The following is a 20,336-nucleotide window of genomic DNA, read 5'->3' as shown; positions in this document are numbered from 1 at the left end:
ATAACATATTTTCTTATTATAATATCGGTGGGTCATTTCTGCGCTCGAGTGCAGAGAATCCACTATCGGAGTTGTTGCGCCCGGGCGCAGTTCCTTATAATATGTAAACATGGATCATTGCTGCGCTCGGGCGCAAAGAATCCACTGTCGGAGTAACTGCGCTCGGATTCGGAAGCAAAATAATATATTTTCTTATCATTGCTGCGCTCGGGCGCAGAGAATCCACGGTAGGAGTTACTGCGCTCGTAAGCAAAATAACATATTTTCTTACTATAATATCGGTGGATCATTTCTCTGCGCTCGCGCTCGGGCGCAGAGAATCCACTATCGGAGTTGCTGTGCTCGGAAGCAAAATAACATATTTTCATATCAAAATATGGGTGGATCATTTCTGCGCTTGAGCGTAGAGAATCCACTATCGGAGTTGCTGCGCCCTGGCGCAGTTCCTTATATGTAACGGTGGATCACTGCTGTGCTCGGGCGCAGAAAATCCACTGTCGGAGTAACTGCGCTCGGAAGCAAATTATATTTTCTTTAAAAAATACTGCGCTCGCTCGGGCGCAGCAAATCCACGGTCGGAGTTGCTGTGCTCGGAAGCAAAATAACATATTTTCTTATTATAATATCGGTGGATCAGAGAATCCACTATCGGAGTTGCTGCACCCGGGCGCAGTTCCTTACATGTATATGAAGCGGTGGATCATTGCTGTGCTCGGGCACAGAGAATCCACTGTTGGAGCTTCTGCGCTCGGAAGCAAAATATATTATTTTCTTATTATAGCGCTACGGAGAAGTTTATTACTATTTAATAAATAGGCCTATAGGCATGCGTATAATAACTGTAACGAATGTATTGACATTATAATTACAATATTTATTGGTTTGCTTGTTCCAAATATATTGGCATGTTATATATTCGAGTAATAAAATCTATTATTTTGCTTTCGAGCGCAGTAACTCCGACCGTGGATTTTCTGCGCCCGAGGGAAGCAATGATCCACCGCTACATATCGAGCTGCACCCAGGTGCAGCAACTCTGACTGTGGATTCTCTGCGTCTGTGCGCAGCAATGATCTACCGATATTAAATAAGAAAATCTATTATTTTGCTTCCGAGCGCAGTAACTCCGACAGTGGATGTTCTGCGCCCCCGAGCCCAGAGCATCCACAACCGGTACCGGAAGTTCTGCAGAGGGGCGCAGCAGCTCCACTGGTGGATCACGTACATGAAATAGGCAAATCTTGCTCAAATGATACAGTTGACCCATCAAAATAACTTTCATCCAAATTTCAACATTGACACAGAATAAATAACCTCCGGTGCAAGAAATTGCACCGCTGTCCGACTGAAAAACGATACCAACACACTCTAGAATCGAATGCGTAACTATCGTTTGCAAATTCGAAGCTAGACTCATGGACTAGATCACCTAACCGAATCAACTAGGACCAGAGGGCACGGATCCCGATTCACCTTGCCGCACTGCAGCATTCAGGTATATGCCTCTTCCCCCGCACATGCAGAGATTGGAACAACCTGGCATTCGATCCTGCTCACCTGGCTTCCCTCAACGCATTCAAGACTGCGTTGTTGGGAATAACCACCTAGCCTGCACCAGAGGACCAGGACTTTTTACTTGCACTTGTATATATCTGCACCAAGATAAGGATGCGTCACAACTTGTTCCACGCATGTGCGCTTCCGCAGTGCGATTATCTTCATCCAGATGAAGCAGCACTTTACCGGAAGAAGAAGAAGAAGAAGAGTTCTCGAGTAAAAATGGGGTTGAGAAATTCTACAACTTTTACATTGTGTGGTGTAACTGAACGCAACTGCAGGATTTCTGGAACATTTATAAATTTTTTGTTGTCATGCTGATCAATGTGCAATTTCCATTGCATGTAAAAAGAAGACAACATGCATGATTTTGTTGTTGTTATTGTCATTGCTGCATTGCCAGCATTGTTGATCAACAAATGGAGGTCAGTGTCTGTGACATGCAATGATGCATATGCAGCATGACAACACAAAAATATTCAACTGAAGCTTACCAATTTCCTTTATTTTTCCAACTGTACCAATAGCGGCATGGGCTGGGACATGCATTCTAGAAGATCATGACACTGATCACAGGCTCACAGCTGATCAGTGCTTGCTGCATACATGCACCTGTCATGTCAACTTGCCGGGAATTTCGCCTATAAGTGCGCCCTCTTATTTTGTACTAGTCCCATTTCTCATAAATTAAATCACACATTTGAACTCAGCTCTATAGTCAAAGAAAAAAGTAAACAAAATTGGTTTTAAAAATAAAAAACATTAATTTAATTTATTTTTTATTGTAGATAATCAAAAGTAACAGGGCCCCCTAGAATAGCAGTGCTTTGTTACTGAAGGGGCTACCCTGTATAATGAAAGCATAAATAAATAAATTACAACTGATTCTCATTGTGAAAAACACAAAGTGAGCGAGACTGGAACAAATGACGTCAATCAATTAAAGAACGGACCAATCAGTGAGCAGAAACGAGCGTCGCTTTCATTACATCATCGTGAACCAATCAGAATCATTCGCAAAATATGCAGGTTTCTCTGAAGGTCACGAACTCTGACCTTTTAAAGCTCATTTCTGCGCTACGTTTTCACGAATTTTGCCATCAAAAGGTAGGAAGAAATACACTTTTATACTATTTTTGTAATCTTTGATGTTTATTCTTGCATTGATGAGAATTTCGAAGTGAAAGAAGTCTGGGAAATGGTCAAAATCACATTTTCCGTCAAGCATATGCTACCGTGCGATCACGCAGTAATGGAGTTTGTCAATGCTTTTCTTGTCTAGCGTGGTTTGTTGGCGTCCTCTTTTTAGCAAGAGGAACTTGGTCGTCAAATTTTGGGTATATTTACGTACCATTTACGAGTATTTTGATGATAACGTAGTCTTTATTTATTCCCTGAGTGTATTGAAGATGTTCTGTAAAGAAAGACGTCGAGAAAAGTCGACCACGAGCGGCATTTGTTGTTGTCCTGAGATGTCCCCTTAACTTTGACCTTTGTGCACTATGGCAGAGCTTTATGCTCCAAACTGACCCCGTGATGCCCAGGAAAATGGCGAGAATGGCCCCACGTCCCTTGTCAGAACAACCGCGGTACATACGTAGATTATATCGTTGTAGTTTGTAGTTAATTGTGGATTTTATTTGACTTTATTTCTTACTCGATAATGCATCTAAATGGAATTTTCCATGTCGTTCTCTTTGATATTCTGACTCGGAAAGGGCGCGGTTGCCCAGACAGCTGCACTTGCAGTCGGAAACCCACTCGGGTTGTGCTTGGGGCCGCGGCCAGGCATTGCAGTGTGTAGCACGATGCATGGCTAGAATACTTTGATGCATAAATATTGTGGATTCAGTATTTTTAAAGTTGCAAATTCAATGCTTGGCATTCAAAATCACTTTGCTGATTTTTTTTAAAGGCAAGCAACAAAAACGAATGTCAATATTAAACTTTGAAATCAGGGATCAAAATAAAACATTGAATTCTAAAACTAAAGTAAAAGGCTAAATAATTATCATGTATATTTTTCATGTTTTTAAAAAGAAAGAAAAGAAAAAGTCTCTATAATAAGAAAACCATTATTAATTTCTTTTATTTTTTAAGGTTTGCAAGGGCTACTTTTTGGTAAGCTATGCTGGGGGGGGGGGGGTCAGTCGGAACTCTTGCCCACGGTCCCACCCCAGCATGCCCAGTAAAAAGCCAAAATTATGGAAATTTCCAATTTTGCGGCAATTTGTTGACCCACGCCCACCACCATAAAAAAAAATTCCTGATCCTGGCACCGCCACTGTAGCAAGCTCATGCTAGGAATTAGGCTAGGCCCTACATTTTTTTGGTTCTCCTGCCATGCTTGCCCAGCATCGTTACTTAGTCCATATTCTGATATATTCATGGTATTTTTAAATTTCAATTTCAAGTAAAGACTTCAAAGAGCTTTACAGTGAGAGGCTAACAACTAGACTGTATTGGCCTATGTATTATTATGACGTTCACAAAACATTTGAATCAAACATAATTTGGTGTCCATGTTTGTAAATTATTAATGCCCGTCATGCCCATAGTACGTTGCTTGCATTAGTGGCGTTATGAGCACGGCTGGATAAAGTGCACAATTTCCCGGGAATATAGTTGAGATTTTCCACTATTTCTTATGTATTTCTTTATTTAGAACTTCACAATTTTCCTCAAATTTTCAAAAAAAGTTGAGATTTTTATATCACTGGAAGCGGAAACCTCTGGCTACATAATATTTAGAGTCAGGGACACATTGAATTAGTATGCATTGCTAGCTGTTCAATAGAAGCAAAATAAGTAAAATGTACAACTTTATCCAACTTCCTAAAAAAAAAAAATTTTGAGTAGCAGTATTTCTCTGGGCCTATAACTTGCTTTTCTGGCCAAAAATATATATATTTTTTTAGAATTTTTTGGTATACGAATTATATCAACATGTCGACATTAAAAACGGTGCCGACGACAGCCCTAATTTGGTACCGCTGTTCCTATTTTTAGCACTAAGGTGAGAATCTTGGTTTGAGAACTGCCTTGTCCATGGCCAAGGTTTACAATGCAGGGTCAGAATTTCAGCAAGAATCCGCGAATCGATTCTCGCAAAGATTCTCGTAAACAGATTTGCGTGAATCAGAGTTGATTCTCGCAAACTTTTGTGGTTTACACAGAAGTTGATTTGCAAGAATCGAATAATTCCCGCTAATGTATTCTGCAAGAATCAAGATTGATTCTTGCACTGTGAAACGAAATTCTGACCCTGCAATGTCTTGTGTGCACTAGTGCTGTCGTCCTTAATGTCGATATAATTCGTATACCGACGTTGACATAAAAAATTATTTAAAAAAAAAATTAATTTTCAAAAATTATTTTGGCCAGAAAAGCAAGTTATAGGCCCAAAATGACTTGTTATTCAAGGTTAGAAACCGGAGAAATACTGCTACTGGGTCACTCCATATGACAGCGTTCAAGCTTTGACTTGCGTTTGGCGGACAGAATGGTGGGAACTTAAAGTGAAAAATATCCTACTTAAAGGAACATTTTCTGGGGTGAAATTTTTTGTAGAAACTGAATCTGACATAAAAAATGCATAATTGTCAACTTGAAAATTTTCCCCATAGCACTGTACAGGCATATTTCTGCACGAAGTCCTCAAATTTGAGCGAAAATTGGAAAAAAAAAAATAAGTCCTTCAAAACTGGGACTCTCAGGGCTAAACAAACATAAACTTGCTCTAGAGGGAGGTCTTGGCTATAGCAAGTTTATATTTGTTTAGCCTTAAACCTCACAGTTTTGAAGGACTTTTTTTTTTGCGAAGGCCTTTATTTTTTTCACACCCGCCAAAATGTTAGGGGTAGGGGTAACATATTACTACTTTAATTTTTAAAGTTTTATACCACTATTTAGCTAGTGAAATACTGAGCATAAAGACACAAAAAGCACGTGTCAAAATCTGAAAATATGTGACATTTTACCCCTAGAAACATTTAAGCAATCAAGAATTTTGACTGTTTTCACCCCTAAATATTTTTTTCACACGCATGTCGGCCAAATGTAAGTCAAAGCTTGAATGCTGTCATATGAAATCAAGGAGGCTCCCCACCTGACCTCCTCAGATTTGCTTTATATGTTGTACCTGTAAAAAAAATAAAAACCTGCAAACTTGAGGTCTGTAGCTTTTACGGATTTTCTGTGGCAGCCATTTAAAGTTGGAGTAGGGGGTCTAAATTTGGACTAAAAAGTTGCCCTTTAAATAAATTTCATCTTTGAGAGTCTGTGCCTTCTTTATAAAAAGAGAGAGAGGTCTGAAACCTTGTATATACACTAACTGCATGCCCAATTTGTCAAAAAGTAAAAAAAAAAAAAATTTCTGTAATTGCGTGTTGTGTCACGGGGTTATTAAATATGCAAGTAAAAATGTAATGTTTTGTAAACTGGCAAGTTTAGTCCCCCTAAATTCACATTTTTTGTCAAATTAATTATTTTTGTTGTCACTGATGCTATATATAGGATAAATACAATGCATATTCAAAAAATTGAGGTCACAACTCATTTACATTTCGAACAGCCCCCTCACGAAGATGAAATTTATTGCAAATTCAACATTTTTGGGGGGCCCAAAGTCGATGTGGTCCACCTTCAAAATTTATAAAACATCACTTTTATATGACTACTAGTCTTAAATTGCAACTTTGCTAAGTCCCAGTAATTGTCTAGGTTGACTTCATATAAAACGACAAGCCCAAAGTTGACCATTTTCTTATGTGCCGAATTTGGAAGGCTTAAAAGTCAAATTGGCCACAATATTGAAAATAAATGATTAGATGAGTAGTTATTAAGGCTCTGAGTGAGTCCCGGGAATTCGAGTCCCGCCCGATAATCCTATTACCGGGCAGGAAATTCCCTGTCTGGTACCAAATTTAAAACACAAAACAATGTGCAAAATTCAATTTTTTTTTTTTTTTTTTTTTTAGGTCAATCATGATCCCGCTCGAAAAAAAGTTCGGGTACCCGAATTTCCCGAAAATGAGAGCCTTAGTAGTTATTGGCCCTATTTACTTTTATATCCATTTTATTTTCAATATACAGATTTTCTATGGCAGCCATTTAAAGTTGGAGTAGGGGGATCTAAATTTGGACCCAAAAGTTGCCCTTTGAATAAATTTCATCTTTGGGAGCCTGTACCTTCCTAATAAAAAGAGAGAGAGGTCTGAAACCTTGTATACACACTAATTGCATGCCCAATTGACCAAAAAAATTTCTTTAATTGCGTGTTGTGTCACATTTGCAGTACATGTAATCATAAGAAAATGGTCAACTTTGGGCTTGTCGTTTTATATGAAGTCAACCTAGACAATTACTGGGACTTAAAACAAAGTTGTAATTTAAGACTAGTAGTCATATAAAAGTGATGTTTTATAAATTTTGAAGGTGGACCACATAGACTTCGGGCCCCCCTGAAAATGTTGAATTTGCAATAAATTTCATCTTCGTGAGGGCGCTGTTCGAAATGTAAATGAAATGTGAGGTCAATTTTTTGGATATGCATTGTATTTAAGTTAACCTATTTATAGCATCAGTGACAACAAAAAATAATTAATCTGACAAAAAATGTCAATTTAGGGGGTCTAAACTTGCCAGTTTACAAAACATTACATTTTTTCTTGCATATTTAATCTACCCCGTGATACAATGCGCAAGTACAGAAATTTTTATTTTTTACTTTTTGACAAATTGGGCATGCAGTTAGTGTGTATACAAGGTTTCAGACCTCTCTCTCTTTTTATAAAGAAGGCACAGACTCCCAAAGATGAAATTTATTTAGGGCAACTTTTGGGTCCAAATTTAGACCCACCTACTGACTGCCACAGAAAATCCGTAAGAGCTACAGACCTCAAATTTGCAAGTTTTTAATATTTTTACAGGTACAATCTATGACTAAAATATAAAGCAAATCTGAGGGGGTCAGGTGGGGAGCCTCCTTGATTTCATATGGAGTGACCCTACTCAAAAAAAAAAAAAAAAAGCCAATTTTTTTACAAAGTTGGATAAAGTTTTACATTTTAATTACTTTTGCTTCTATTGAACAGCTAGCAATGCATAGGCCCCTACTAATTCAATGTGTCCCTGACTGTTCAATAGAAGCAAAGGTACCGGGGTAATCAAAATATACAACTTTTATGGGCCTATAATAACTTGCTTTTCTGGCCAAAAATATTTTTTGAAAATTAAAAAAAAACATTTTTTTTTTATTTAAGAATTTTTTTTTTATGTCGACATGTTGGCCGGGATACGTGTCGACATATAAGGCATGTCGACGACGTCACTAGTGTGCATGTGTGTCATGTTCATCATTTTGTTTGAACGTTCAAGAATATGAATAAAATGTGTGAAATCAAAGTATTTAAAATGTAATGTGTATGTTGTGTCATTTAATTATGTATTGCTATGCCTATAGCCAGTACCGGTAGTTGTAATTGTAGCCTTTTTTTAAGTTTTATGATGGGAGATTGGGGGATATGACCCACCCCTTATAAAATATTCACAGCATTGTGATAAACATGAATTGGGCAAAAATATTATTTGGTTGCCTGTTGATCCTTTCTTTAATGCCACCTAAAGTTGGTCATTTATCAACCGCAAGTGTGATTTTTTTTTTTTTTTTTTTGGGTCCCCTTGGGGGAAATATAAAGGTTTGGGGGTTTGACCTCCTGACAAACAGTGGGCTCAATCGATCCAATTTTATATCAGACTTTGGCCAAAGCTGCACTATGGGTACCCTCATTTGTGATGATGGTGTTCAAGTTCATATACTGAGGTCAAAGGTCATTTGCAGGGCTCGAAATTCAAGGCCAAAAACAATGTTATTTACTTTAAAATCTTAAATGATATTTGCTGTTTTTTCACATAAAATTGGCAAGTGTTTCCAGATTGCACAGTACGTACACCACCCCATGTTTAAAATTTGGGCCTACAAAAATAAGTGGGTATATGCGGGTGAACGATCTTTACCGAGATGGTGAATATTGATGAGCCATGGCATAAAAGTTTTGTTTACACTGATACTTGCTCTTATGCGTTGTTTATGCGATCACAGATCCGAATTCACAGGTCAAGTACCCGAAAAAAATAGGGTTTTTTTTCCAAAGTTTTCGGCGAAATTAAACAAAAAATAAAAAATGGGTTTTTATTTACCGTATTTTTTTTTTTTTTTTTTGTATTTTCGGGTACCCAGATTCCTGCCCGAAAATTCAATCGGGTACCAGAGTATATAATTACCCGTTAGTTGAGAACATTAAAAAATACGCATTTGGAGCCTAAATAAGCAAATTGTGCTGCAAAAAACGCAAGTGCGTATTCTTGGCAACCCTACATCATGGTGCCATATCTTGATAAAAATCATATCAAACAGTCAAGGGTCTATTTGGTATCTATTTTATGATGGAACAAAAAAAAAATGCAGTGATTTATAGTGCGCTACGCACAGGCACAATGCCTAGACATTGATCCACAAGCCTCAGCACACTTTACAGGTTGTCGCTGACCACTACGGCCCCACATCATTACTTAACAAGAAATCAGGGACTTTGCTGCTTCAAGAGCGCACACCCTAGATATTCCACAAATAACCAGTGTTCGAATTAAGGAAAAATAAATGGTTGTCCCACGGACAACCAGGTTACAATTTCTGGTTGTCCGTCTAAGTTTTTGGTTGTCCGTATGTACAAAGGTCCATTTTGGCTACAGATTTATGGTTGTCCAGCGGACAACTGAATCAGTATTTTTGGTTGTCCAGCCACTTTTTTAGTTGTCCCGGGCAACCGGACAACCAAAATTTCGAACCCTGCAAATAACCATCGCAACCAGGATCAGCTCCCTGAGTTTTGTACGGGTTACGAGACAAATTTAGCAGTAAGTTCCTTGTCCAGGGGAATTTCAAGCTGAACTCAATTATCCACGAGAGCATAATATAGGCACCACCAGGGTTCGAACCCGCAACCTCTCGCACCACAGTCGAATGCCGTAACGATTGAGCTACCTTGACTGCTATGATGGGAGCTATTCCCTTAATTTTTTTTTTTATTTCTCCTTTCTAATACTTGTACATAAATGTACAGAAGTATGAAGTCATGACCTTGTTTGTCTGGGTGACATCTGAACAGGAAACTCAACCGGAAGCCAACATGTATGGGATTCAACTTTCATTTGTGTTCTAGGTCAAATCTACTCTCAGCCTTACATGTAGATAGCTTACAATTGACTTTGTAATGTGTTATCTAAGGGCAGGCCTGGAAAAAATGAGCAATTTGGCAATCGCGTTGCTGGGAAATTTGGTCATTTGGAGGGAAATTTAGCTTTTCTGGATAAAGAATTACATATTAAGAAATAGTGGGAATCCTGCTAAATTAGAGGGAAATTGATCCCTCTTGCCAGGAATAAACATTTTTTCCACTGGCCTGCTAAGGGGCTTTGCAATAATTATCTGTCACTCCCAGTCCCACACCCCTTCCCCTGAGTGGGTAGAAAGTAATAGGGTCAGTGGCATCGCCAGAACTTTAACTAGAGGGTGTACGGCAACTTCCGGGGGGTGGGGGATGAGCAATTTTTGGCAGCTCAAAGGGGGTGGGGCAGAGGTCTTTTAAATAAAATTGTGTGTGAAGGCTTGGGAAAACATGAAGGTGGCAGCCCTGGGGACAAGGTTTTTTGACATGCTGAGGGCCCACTTATTTTTTGGCAGCCCAATTCGAAATTTGCCCACCCTGTGGGATAGGGTGCATCTCTTGCCCCTCATGTTACACAAATTTCTTGTCCCTAGTCTCAAAACGTTCCATTGGTCAAAATATTACCCCATACCAAATTTAAAATTATTCCGAAGTCGTTTAGGGGGGCCTCCGTGTCGTTGAAATTGTTGGTCAATTGCCATACCATATGCATAAGGCAGCTATTTTGTTATACATGGTTAACATTAGAAATTACTGCTGCCTTATGTAAACACAGCCAAAAAAGAAAGTCTCCAGTAGTTCCATCCCCATTTAATCAGATTCTGATGAGTTTATGGCAAAATAATTTATATAATAATTTTCTATACACTTTCCTGCGAAGATTGATACCAAATTTGATATCAAAAGTCTAATCATCATGAGCAAAGGAACCGTTGTTTGGAAATTCGTGCAATTTTAAAAATGACAAATTACGAATTGACCACGCAAAAGTCAATGCATGGTATCAGCGTATTATGTGGCCTGAAGCAACCCGTACAGGAATCATTATACACTTGCCATGCTTGCCTGCTGCGCACAATAAAAAAGAGCGGGTATTTGATTTGCATTTTGACATGCATGGGTAAACCTTTAATGACAATGAATTTAGACCTCTCAGATGCGTGTAGATGTGTAGATCTAAAAAATACTTTTTTTATAATGTCGTAAAAGAAGCCATTGCAGATAATGTTGTATGAATGATGATAATTTTATATTTTATGTTGATGATGCTTACAAGAAAGCGTATTGAAAAAATCTGTCTCATTACTTATTTTGAAGTCTCGCAAACTGTTTAGAACTTGAACTCAATAAATCTCCCGGTAAAGAACTTTACAACAACGCCGAAATGTGTGTAACAGCTGCACATACAACCCGACATGTTATACCCCATTTGAAATTCCCGCAGTCACAAACAGTCACGCTTTTATCGATTAACCTGCCGGCCTATTCAGGCGACGTAATTCTTGGCACACACGCTAGCTCCGCCGCGTGATACAACTCCTATGTCATTTTAAAATTGCACGAATTTCAAAGATCGGTTCCCATGCTCACGATGATTAAACTTTTGATATCAAATTTGGTATCAATCTTGAAGGAGAGTGTATAGAAAATTATTATATAAATCATTTTGCCATAAACTCATCAGAATCTGATTAAATGGGGATGGAACTACTGGAGACTTTCTTTTTTGGCTGTGTTTATTTTGTTCATGTAGTTGAGACTATTATGAATCAAGATGTTAAAAAGCCCATGTCCCAAAATTAAACGTAAGGGAGCTATCTACAAGGACCAAGTTTATGTAAACATAAATGGCTGCCCTTTGCTGCCTTTACTGTGTAATTGCGAAATTACTTAAATATTCATAACTTTCCTGTTTCCATGCCAACTTTGAACCGTTAAGCTGATAGTTACTACTATAGTGATCACACACTTGCATCTAGACCTTGCTGAATTTGATGAGACAACACACACAGGACTGAGGTTCTTCAAATCTTGAGATTGGATATCTCCGACTGGTACTGGCATGATCATTTACCTCATTCGGCTTTATACATTGTCTTTGTTGTAGCCGTTTAAGCCAGTGCTTCTCCTGTGTTGGTACTTTGTCAATTGTCACTGCAGAGTGCAACTGCAAAGTGTATAACATACCATTTTGTTTGATTTGGTTTTACATTGCAACTTTCTTTTATGTAGCTATGATTTAACTGGCACTTTTTGAAATTATATGATTCACATCATACATCAAGTAACCTTTGTAGGCCTATGAATATTTCCATGAGGTACATGTGTAGTTCTTGGATTGGAACCTCAAAGCAGCTCTTTATGGGGAACAAAAGTTTTGCCATTCACCTGGCCTAGCATCTACAATGCTCTGGAATCTTTAACTTAACTTCTGAGTTTGCTCACCACTACCTACAATAATGCAATTCACAATGCCGCGAAACCATCTCTGCTGAGAACTCCGATCTGAAGATTTGAAGAACCTCAGCCTTCCATTCTTTTTAACATATAACATGATGCTGTCTCAGCAAATTGAGCAAAGTTTATAAATGTGCAAGTGTGCGATCACTCTTCTGTAGTAGTATCAGCCTAACAGGAAAGTTGGCACGAAAACAGGAAAAGATATGTATATCTCAGCAAATTCACAATTACATGCAGTAAAGACTGCAAAGGGCAGCCATTTATGTTTACATAAACTTGACCTCTGTAGATAGCTCCCCTATGTTTTATTTTGTTGAGTTAGACTATTTTAACATCTTGAATCATTAATAGTCCTAACTACATGAACAAAATACATAAGGCAGCAGTCATTTCTAATGTTAACCATGCAAAACAAAATAGCTGCCTTATGCATATGGTCATTTTCACGGTAAAGGGTGTAACTTTGGATTTTTAACATTTTGATCCGTAGTTTTCTAATAAAGCCACAGAATTCCATGATTTTTGGCCACATAAGTCATCTAGTTAGCAGCTACCTTGGGTAGCATAATCATCTTCAGGAGTTACTGCGTTCAGTTTTAGCAGGCTTAAATGTACCTAATATTGCCATTTTGAAAAACTATAAAAACAGTAACATTTTGTAAAAACCTGCGTTTTCTTCAGTTAGTTCATGGATAATTTTTCTTATCCTGAAAGTACGGTCATATGTTCAGTAAACACTGCCACATTAGATTTAATTGTGAACAGCCCTGTATTTTTGAGAATCGGACTTGAGATTTGTCGTTTCGAGGCTTCATTTTCCGTTAACAATTGTTAACAAACTTTGTGGGTATAACTTTGGTTCATAATTCTTGGTTATTTCTTCACTTCTTCTTGATTCATAACAGTTGATATCTTAACTTGAAATGGGTAACAAAAATTAGTCGATTTGCAAGCTTTCAAAATTTTTATAAAATCTTGACTTCAAAGAGCCGTTTTTCCGTTAACTTTTTTTTATTTTTCGAAACAAACTGTTCAGCAAGCTTGGGCAAATATAAATAAAAGAGCTCATCCAATCTATTTATCAAAATGTAGCAAAGTAGATCTTCAAATCACTTCTTTTTAAATTGTGGAGATATATATCACCGTTTGAAAATGGGACCCAATACAAACTTTCCGTTAACAATTGAAGCCTCCGAAACAAATGAAGCCTCCGAAACAACAATAAGATTAATTATCATCTATGCATATCTAAATTGGTGTTTCATACTGATATCTGCATTGTAATTGTTACTTGATATGTGCAGAATGTCATAAATTAAAAAAATTGTTGATGTTATGGTTAATGTTTGAAAAATATACTGATACCCAAAAAGCCTGTTTCGGAGGCTTCACATGCAAAAAACAGCATACTTAACAAATGGGTGAAAAAGTTAACATGCTATAAATCTACAATATCTGCCACATAGAATCATTGATTCAATACACACAAGAAAATAACAGCTTAGATGATCCCAACAGTGTTGTTTTCAAAAAAATACTTCTGCAATGTTTAACCATTGTTAACATGAAGCCTCCGAAACAATAAAAATGACTTGCTGTGATAATTTAATTTTTGTCACAACTGAAATTCAATACTTAGAAGCAAAGCATGAAAATTAGTAATTGTGATATTTTTTACCTATTTTTTCATGTCAACTTGTAGTAGTTAGCCAAATATTTTACTTTTATGATCACCTGTGTTGTTAACTAAAGCCTCCGAAACACAAATCGCTTGAATTGCCAATTCTAAAAAATAACTCCAATTTCTGTGAAACTTGGCTGGGAGGTTCCTTTCATCAAGTAGTATTTGTACATGAAGTTAGACATTCAAATTATTTTAGGAACCCAATTAAAACTTAAAAAATATGTTTAAGATTGGGAAATTTCCATTGCAAATGACCCTTGATGTTAAAAATTTTCAAAATTGCAATTACAAACATAGCAAAACATGGTATAAAATTTAACTTATATCTGTTGACTTACTTTGGAATGGGATTTCACATGTATTCCAGCTTTCATGTCATAATTTTCTGAGCTTATGTAAAATACATTTTTTCTTAGATTTTAACCAAAATGTTATGGAAATGTCCATTTTTTTATCAGAAATCAAAAGGTTTAAGCCTTGAAACATTATTTTACTGGAATTTGAGTTGCTTCTATGCATGATTACAGTAAACAGAAACATATTTAAGTGGTTTGAAATTTTGACCCAAAAAATCAAAAGTTACACCCTTTACTGTGAAAATGACCATATGGTATGGCCATTGACCAACAATTTCAACGTCACGGAGGCCCCCCTAAACGACTTCGGAATAATTTTAAATTTGGTATGGGGTAATATTTTGACCAATGGCACATTTTGAGACTAGGGACAAGAAATTTGGGTAACATGAGGGGCAAGAGATGCACCCTACTGTGGGACATAATTATTGCACAGGCCCTACATCAAAGTTTCTACATGGTATGAGTTATGATTGAGGAACTTGCAAGCTAAATGCTTGTTGGTGTTTTCAGGTTACATTGTACGACGATGGTTTTGCTTTCAATTTGGATATAAATGTTTGTGAATATACAAATTTGGAGCAAAAAAACCACCAGAACTTTGGAACAAATGCAATGTAATTGGTGGACAATTGAAACTTGGTGGGTATTGTCACCATTTAGAGCCAAATTCTTTAAAGGTCATTCTTAGGTCATACAGGAGTCATGTAGTTTGTTTTGTTCATGTAGTCAGGAAGTTTGTTTTGGGGGTATCCAGGGGTCATATGAGGTCAAATTCAGTCTGCCCTTTAGGCTTGAAACTTTGTACCAACCTTTGTGTGCCACATCGCTCCCTTTGGTGGAGGTATCACGGTCGATGCTGTGCATCGAAAACAGCGACATCCGAGAACCGCCGTTCATCTAATCTTGTTTTTATCTTTGTTTTTATTGAGAGGTTTAACTTTATGCACGCAATTGATTTCTCAAAATACAATTCCCTGCCAAAAATCCATGTTTTTTTTTTTTTTTTTTTTTTTTGATTTTTTTTTTTTTTTTACAAGACCTAAATGTTTGGTGATATTTGTGTTGACTATGAAGGTCAACTTTTGTATGAACACTTCTGTCTAAGAAATGGTAGTAAAATGATCCACAGGCCTGGAAAAGGTGTTTATTTCCTGGCAAGAGAGATAAATTTCCCTCCAACTTAGCAAGATTTCCCACCATTTCAAATGTAATTCTTTAACCAGAAAAGCAAAATTTCCCTCCAAATATCCCAGCAACGAGATTGCCAAATTGCCTATTTTTTCAGGCCTGATGAGCCTTTGGTTTTTGTGTGGAGATCATTTCATTGAATGAAGGCTGAAGTGACAATAACTTCATTTTGTGGATACTAAATTATTATTTTTGGCATTTTCCCCAACTAGGAACAGGGCAGAAAGCAGAATACACTTGCACTGAAGAAGGTTAAGAACATTGTCTTTTTTCCACGAGAATCAAAAGTTACAAACTTGAAAATAAGAATTTTTGCATTTTTTAAAGAAACTTGAAAAGGAATGGTTTAAGTTTGTTTTTGAGGAGATTCTTTGCAGGGTTCGATTTACTTTGAAAAATTTGCGTAGCAATTTTTAGCGAAAACCTTATTTAGGTGATGTTCTTATAATATGTTTACATTGTAAAAATTGCTATACAAGCTGAAATTTGTGTAGCAGGTGGGAGCATTTTGCTCCATGACACCAGTTTTATCAAACCCTGATTCTTTGCAAGTATTGCCTTTGAGTCTTCATCAGTTCATACAAGCAGATGAAATTTCAGCAAATATTTTTAGTAGCTGTCAAATACAATGTTGCATGTAGTCCCGACTAGAATTACTATTTGAGGTCTAAATCAAATAAAAACATGAATGCAAAACAATTTATATCGGGGTAACGTAAATTTAGCTGTATTTTTATGTCCCCTTTAATAGGGGGGTCACATCATTCTTTTATCTACAATATAAATGTTTGGCATTAAGTTTTTCAGAAGCATCTTGCAAAATGATGAAGATAGCAATTTAAATGGTTCAAATTGGATAAAGCGTTTTCGAGTTATGCCAATTTAAAAGTTCGAAAAATGGCTGTTTTTCAGCATGATTTTGATAAAACGCATGTTTTCGACTAATATGGCATGTTTGAAGACTAAAAAAATCAAAATTATATGCTTCCTATGTCAGATTTTCACTTAAAGTTGCTGTATAACTGAGTCTTTCAACATAGATATGTCAAGAGGTACATCATTTGCTTCAGTTTTTGAAAAAGATTACTCCAAATATGGACTAAAACACCAAAATCAAGGATGGGCGCACTCTCATTTTAACCCCTTGCAGAATAAAATTGCAGATTTACGACAATCTCAGATTAAAAATATGAATTGTGAATGGCTGCATTTACACTAAGCCAACTCTAACCCTTGGGAAAAAAAAAAAAAAACAACAACAAAAGCTTCATGTGCATCAAAATATTGTGAGAAATTGCCTCCAAAGTGGGAAAAATCTAGAAAATCAAGGAAATTGCCGCTCAATGTAAAAAAGTGCTACAGAATGAAACAGCAAGTTACGGACACCCTCGGAATAAAAATATCAACTTTGTACATCCATATTCAAGGTAAAACAACTCTAGGACTTCAAGTTGGACCACTGCAGTAGATAAAAACAACAAGTTGGTCATAATATGTTGATAACTACACTCCAGAAATGGAAAAATATGAAAACTTCACAAGTAAGGTCAACAATTTCTATGGGAAAATACACAAGAAAATGGCCAAAAAACAAATGTTTCAATATATTGCCATTTTTTAACCCAACATCCTAGAAATTTCTTGTTTACGTCAAAAGAAAGATATTTTTGTGGAGATTCAGGAAAAAGGAGTCTCAATTTGATTGCACATGTGGCACACAGTAGGGTAACTCATCATCTACAGTCATCATATCAAAATTTCACCCTTGGACAGCGTTTCCTATGGGAAAATACACACGTTTCGGGCAAAAAAACATCAAATTTTCAAATTTATCGTAGAAAAAAACAAGTTGTGCCAAAATACAGATACATTTCTCATGGTTCAGAAAAAGTAACTTTAAAATTCACTACATCGTTGGCACCAGGTCGAAAAACTCACTTTCTAAAGGCAATTTCTTAATTTCTTCTGCGGATCCAGACACTGGTCTTTGCTGATAAATACTCTGGTGCTTTCACAGAGCCGCCGTGTAAAATTCAAAAGGTCAATAGACCTAAAAATATTTTTTTTGTAACTACACATATACTAAATAAATATTTGAAAATGTTTAGGTCTCTATGAAGAAAACAATTTGATATTTTTTTATTCTCAAAACATGCCATTGTTCATTTATGGGTCGTATGCAGACACCTAATGAGCTAATGTGTGACCCCCCTACCTTTAATGACTACCCCTAATAAGTCACAACTATGACTATTGGTGGCTTTAGTTTTGTATCCCCTTGATATAACATTGTCATCTTCACTTTTTGTTTTGTGAAAAGATCCTGTATATATTTCTCAGACATACAATACAACATCAAAATCTGCATTTTAACTGGCTAATAAACATCTTAATTTTAATAATATCAACATTTGGCATTTATTAAATTGTCTGCAAACTGTACATAATGTAAACTATTTTAATTTAGATTTGCGACATGTTTCAGAGACAGACATTGCACATACATGTAGTATATTCATGCTATAAATTGAACATGGATATATGTGCGATATGCGTCATTGCTCAAAATACTAATGTAGTCTGCCGTTGAATGCATAGCTAATGTTCCAAGGCATCTCTGTGACAGCACACTCTGCTGCTACCAATGAACAAGATAGTTAGGCATGGTAATGTACAGTGTAAGAGAGCAATGTTGAGTCTGCTTGCTAGAGGATGTGCATAATGCAGAGATGTGTTTGACTGAGGTCAGACAAAGGTCGTGTCGCCATCTATTCTGCGCTCGCTCAGTTGCATAGAGCTTGCTAGCAGTATGCAAATTCACAGCCTTGCTTAAATTGTCAATGCATTTTTTGAAAGATTTTATTTTGTTGGAAAATATTCTGAAGTGTTCATGGATAAAATATATGAAGTTGATACATGTAGGGATTCATGATGGAAATTACATTGTTTGTGACACTCAAAATGATATGCATCAAGGAAATAATCAATTGATGAATTTGATTTGGTTGAGTGAAAATCACAAGTTCGTAAAAATATATTGGGCACTGCATGTCTTATCAGATCGATAAAAAGGTTTTGGGAGAAGAGCAAATTATTATTTTTCCTTTAGAAATCTGTGAAGTTGATAAATGTGAATTTTAATGTTCAGGAACCGTAGAGGATAAAATACAAATTCTAAGCGACGGTGAATAAAGTTTCATGGTACGGCATAAAAAATTGTTTAATCCCCAAATTGTCAAAATTTATATTTTTAAAGAAGGGGATAACAGCAAGGAATATTTTTGAAAAATGTCGAGCTTTCATCTAATTGGCTTCTTAGATGTTTACATGGATGGTTCAGAACAACTTTTATGTTCAGTTGTCATGGCTTTTACATTATTATTGTAGCTATTCAAAGCTTGAGGTTTCCCACTTTACTCTGGGTTTAGGGTTTCACCCAAAGAGTGATTTCCCGCTATTAAAAGTTTGTACATGTATGTTTGTATAAAACATTTCAAGGCCATGTGTTCTCGCCACCCGGGGGGGGGGGGGCTTACTTCAATATGAAATGGATATGTCATGTGTAGGGCTGACACTTTCACAGTAAGGGGCATTCGGTGAGAGCAAAATATAAAAAATATGGGGTCATTGGGTTTGAACATGATTTTTGGCATTTTTGAAAAAGGGGGTCTTTTAACCCTACATACGCTTCACCTTCAAAGTTGGAGTGTCCCCCCTGGGGGCGTCGCCACCCTTGGCATTTTCAAAAATTGTGAATTTTTACACTCGTTTCAAATTAAGAATATCTCCACAATTATCAAAACTAGCATTTTTGGAAAGCTGAAGACAGAAGCAGTTTAAATTTAATAATGGGTTACTTTTAAAAAAATGCATTGCCTAGTAAGTATTGCAGTACTGAAAGAAAACAACATTTGAGAGGATAGCAGAGCCTACTGACTTTGGAAAAACAAAAATCACAGCTGTTTGTTGATGTCCCAAAGTATATTTTATAAAACAAATCAGCATATTTTGAACCTAACCCATACAGAAAAGGAAGTCCAGTAAAATGCCAAACATACGTACAGAATCATTTGGGAAGGGCTTCAAAATGTTCGGATTTTCTTGACATTACATTTTCACATACCACGGTAGATCTAGATTCTTTAGTTGATAATTTAATTTAAGAACTAACAACAACATAAAATTAAAGTAGGACCTATGTTTTCCCATATTTTATTTTCCCATTATTTTCTCACTGAGAAACATGTTCATGATTAAAAGTTAGTACTGTGCTGCCCACCATACAAAGTTTTAGATGTTTGCCAGTATTGAGATGACCCTCAGGGTTCAGAAGTTCACTTGGTCAGATTATACAGAGAAGGTCATTGTAATTGACCATTGGCCTTTCATTCTTGTGTTCAAACTTTGAATAAAGTGTTTGTTCACTGTGAGGTCGGTGGGTCAGGTCATGTCAATAGTGTGTGTGCCTGCATGAATGGAAACCCCTTTGTGTCATGTCATTGAAAGAATAGCGAGTGAACTCAAACCAGGCACAATTTTTATAGCACTGCCAGAGCCAGCTTTGCATTGTGTACAGTCTTTAACGTTTTTTCTGCCTCCCACACATGCACGCCATGTTTCATTTGCCAATACAAAAATTGGAATTAAGCATATCCACAGTTATAATATGTTTTGAGCAAGTGTGGTTTAGTCTGTGTCAGGTATAGCTGTTATCAATATGCATGTCAGGTCAGCTCCAGGAACACTTGAAAAAAGGTCAGTGCCAGTATGAATTATACACAATGTAAGAGATTGGTGACAGTGATAAGGATGTATACAACCGCTTGTAAATTTACGAAGGCTTGTGTTTGAATATTAACT

At 36.7% G+C, this 20,336-nt stretch overlaps 2 protein-coding genes across 10 annotated transcripts in view; one reads left to right on the top strand and one right to left on the bottom strand.

Annotated features, from left to right (window-relative positions):
* Positions 1-2,175, bottom strand: part of LOC140172089 (EGF domain-specific O-linked N-acetylglucosamine transferase-like) — a 28,328-nt gene extending 26,153 nt beyond the window's left edge. Inside the window, exon 1 of the mRNA XM_072195437.1 lies at positions 2,052-2,175. The gene's annotated coding sequence lies outside the window, so the exon portion shown is untranslated. The remainder of the gene's footprint in view (positions 1-2,051) is intronic.
* Positions 2,176-2,540: 365 nt separating this feature from the next.
* Positions 2,541-20,336, top strand: part of LOC140171188 (orphan steroid hormone receptor 2-like) — a 57,933-nt gene continuing 40,137 nt past the window's right edge. For 8 of the 9 annotated variants that reach the window (XR_011861576.1, XM_072194396.1, XM_072194391.1 and 5 more), the window contains exon 1: positions 2,541-2,664. The gene's annotated coding sequence lies outside the window, so the exon portion shown is untranslated. Of the gene's footprint in view, positions 2,665-2,807; positions 2,895-20,336 lie in introns of those variants that run through there. The other variant, XM_072194389.1, reaches the window with a different exon arrangement.

This window comes from Amphiura filiformis, chromosome 15 (assembly GCF_039555335.1).
Source record: "Amphiura filiformis chromosome 15, Afil_fr2py, whole genome shotgun sequence".
Classification (NCBI taxonomy): Eukaryota; Metazoa; Echinodermata; class Ophiuroidea; order Amphilepidida; family Amphiuridae; genus Amphiura; species Amphiura filiformis.
Note: the sequence above shows the minus strand (reverse complement) of the source record. Positions and strands in the feature narration are given on the sequence as shown.